At 45.5% G+C, this 3,495-nt stretch overlaps 1 non-coding gene across 1 annotated transcript; it reads right to left on the bottom strand.

Annotated features, from left to right (window-relative positions):
• Window positions 1–651: 651 nt before the first annotated feature.
• Window positions 652–767, bottom strand: trnal-uaa (transfer RNA leucine (anticodon UAA)). The gene is made up of 2 exons: window positions 730–767; window positions 652–697 (listed from the first exon to the last, which is right to left on the bottom strand). It is a non-coding gene; the product is annotated as a tRNA-Leu (tRNA).
• Between the last annotated feature and the right edge of the window lie 2,728 nt (window positions 768–3,495).

Here is a 3,495-nt window from a genome sequence, read left to right as displayed (position 1 = left end):
CACTTGACTTTGCACAGATTGCTGTATTGTACACATTGAGTGTTTTGACCGTCCTGTTAGTGCGGCCCTTCATGGATTTTATTGTGTTTCTTGGATGCCCGCAGGAATGTCAATCCCATTGCTGCAAATGGTGATATATGTATATAGATATGCTGTGATGCAAAATTTACTTTCAGCTTTGAACTTTGAACCAATTGGGCCGAAGTCTATTTTCCATGCTGTACGACTTAAAATATCTGCATTGCAACGGAAAGTGAATATAATCCAGTCCGGAATGATCAATCCGATATTCCCAAATCCAGAAAGGTGTTCAACGCACGTTACTGATCTCCGCGGCTTAAGAACGACTATGTTAAATGTCGTTTCAATATAGAAACCAACATCGTGTTTGAATGGCCCCAATGTCATTCTGTCCAAATAACAGCCACGGTTAAGAACGTGACACAGACACTCTTCAACGAGGCCTCTTTCTCATCAAACTCTGCAGACTGAATCCCATGTAATCCGTTGTTCTGCTCTCTGTTGTGACTAAAACAAAATTTTTATCTTAATTGTATCTTTCACATACTCCCAAACAGACCACGCTTTGATCGCTGCAGTAAAATTACAGTGGTCACATTATAAAAAACAGCACGTGAAAAACAGAGTATTTGTCAGGAGTGGGATTCGAACCCACGCCTCCAGGTGGAGACCAGAACATTCGCGTTTACTAGGAAGCGACTTACTCGCCTTAAGTCTGGCGCCTTAGACCACTCGGCCACCCTGACAGCCCCTGCAGTACTGTCTCCACATGCCAGATAAACAGCTGTATTTCAGAATAGTCTGACTGACTGTTTTGTTGAGCGGGTATACATACAAACACACTCTATCCTGGGATTTTAAATGAATATGGACGGGATGCATTTTCTCAGATTGCCGAGCATGTGCGGAATCAGAGCGTACAGCATCACAGCACTGGAATTGTGCTGCACTCCGTTCAGGCCATCCTCCAGAGAAAGGATGACACGGATTCGGAGAGTGTGCAGATGAGCATCACCAAGATACTACCTGAATTAGACTGTTTGTGCAATAACGGGAGTTTAGTCAAAATTGTTCTTTTTCTCTGGAGCATCGGAGGTGAGGGGGAATCTGATGGACTTTTCTTAGATTTTCAGGCATAGATAATGGTAGAGCACGCAGAAGTTATCTCCATTCCAGGGTTTACATGTCTTAAAACGATCCCCTCTTACAGCATACACTTCAACTAAGAGGGGATCGTTTTAAAGAAGATGTGCCAACACCCTATCACTCTATGTCGGCAAGACCAAGGACTGATTGTTGTCCTCAGCAGAGGGAAAACCAGAGGTCCTTGAGCCAGTTCTCCTTGGAGGATCAGAGGTGGGGCACGTCAGTAACATTAAATTGTTGGTATAACTCTTTCCTCTACTTTCTTAGGAGACTGCGGAGATTCAGCATGACATCAAAAACCTTGATGAGCTTCTATAGATGTGTCGTAGAGAGTATATTGTCTGTCTGCAACAAGACGTGGTACGGAAATACCGTACCTTTGAAGGAAAATCTTTAAAAAGTGAATGAATTCGGCTCAGTCCATCACGGGAAATGCACTCCCAAACATTAAGCAGATCCACATAAAACGGTGTAATCGGAAAACAGCATCCACCGTCAGAGGTCGTCACCATCCTGCCATGCTCTTTTTGCGCTGCTGCCATCGGGTAGATTGTACAAGAGCCTCAGGACTCACACCACCACGTTCTAGAACAGTTACTACCCATCAGCAATCAGACCTTTCATCAACAGGTGATAATGTACGCTCACATGCCCATCCATTGAATAATCTGACAACCAATGATTTTTATATTTTTATATTTTCTATATTGATAGCTGAGTTTGCCAGGAGGAGCTCAGCAGACCAGGCAGCATCTATGTAAAAGCGTAAGCAGTCGGCGTTTCGGGACAAGATGCTTCACCGTGAATTGTTTTTCTGAATAAATCACTTACTGAGAATTCGGTGTACGGTGACCTGTTGCAATACGATGAGCAGTGCCAAAAACATAATCTTATCCTCCAACAGTTTTTCTAATCCACCTCAACAGCCCAGGGTTTGTTTGTAGAAATAACGTCGCCTCGATTGAATTCTTAAAGACAAATTTTGTCAGGAGTGGGATTCGAACCCACGACCCCAGATGGAGACCAGAACACTCCCGTTTCTCGGAAGGACTTTCATTCCTTGAGTCTGGCGCCTTAGACCACCCGGCCACATTGTCAACTTTTGATGTGTGTTTGAGAACGGAATAAATGCCTGATTTGTAAGGAAAGTCATACACACTCAAACACATATATCATCCTGCCAATCGGAAATGAAAGCGAGAGTGTTACAGTTTGTTCAGGTTAGGCAGTTTTTGTGGAGAGTGAAGCTGTAAAATATTACAATTCGAAGACTCGTGAGACGCGTCTCTGCAAGAAAATGGGAAGGACGTTTGTTGAGCTGGATGAGAACGCTTGGAAGTCTCATCGCTTTCACATTTAGGAAAGCGGAGAAAGAAACGTTTATAGACAGGACTGAATCTAAAAACTGGGTGGGAGTTGATCGCAACAATGTCAACAGAAACTGAACGCAGTAGGTTTTAATTATACCCGGCAACGCTGCTTTACAGATGGATGTTGGTAAGTAGACTACAAGGGTCAATAATCTCATGATTTTGGGATAAAGCGAAGATGTGACAAGGTTCACAAGAAAAAGAGACATCGTGCGGAAAGGCCGTTCGGTCTCCTGTGTCTGTTTCATCATTCCATCATGGATGAGTTATGACAGTCAGAATGTTGTTCAGGCTTGTCGGTCAATGGAGGTGGAGAATGGGGATTGTTTGTACTGTGGCCAGCCAGGACATTTCTAGGATGCCTGCCCTCAGCGACCAAAAGGGAGTGCTCAGCAGCGAAAATGGAGGTAGAGAAATGGGGATTGTTTGTACTGTGGCCAGCCAGGACATTTCTAGGATGCCTGCCCTCAGCGACCAAAAGGGAGTGCTCAGCAGCGAAAATGGAGGTGGAGAAATGGGGATTGTTTGTACTGTGGCCAGCCAGGACATTTCTAGGATGCCTGCCCTCAGCGACCAAAAGGGAGTGCTCAGCAGCGAAAATGGAGGTGGAGAAATGGGGATTGTTTGTACTGTGGGCAGCCAGGACATTTCTAGGATACCTGCCCTCAGCGACCAAAAGGGAGTGCTCAGCAGCGAAAATGGAGGTGGAGAAATGGGGATTGTTTGTACTGTGGGCAGCCAGGACGTTTCTAGGATACCTGCCCTCAGCGACCAAAAGGGAGTGCTCAGCAGCGAAAATGGAGGTCCTGGTGAGCCGGACGATGCTCCCTTCAGCTCGCAAGACACGGATTCAGATCCCCGCTACCGTGAGTTACCAGCGACTGTCTCTCTCCCTATCCGCTTTGGTGGATTCTTGTACCGAGTGCAATCTGCTGGACGCTGATATTGCCTCCCAGGC

Source organism: Hemitrygon akajei, unplaced genomic scaffold, assembly GCF_048418815.1.
Source record: "Hemitrygon akajei unplaced genomic scaffold, sHemAka1.3 Scf000063, whole genome shotgun sequence".
In the NCBI taxonomy this organism is placed as follows: Eukaryota; Metazoa; Chordata; class Chondrichthyes; order Myliobatiformes; family Dasyatidae; genus Hemitrygon; species Hemitrygon akajei.
Note: the sequence above shows the minus strand (reverse complement) of the source record. Positions and strands in the feature narration are given on the sequence as shown.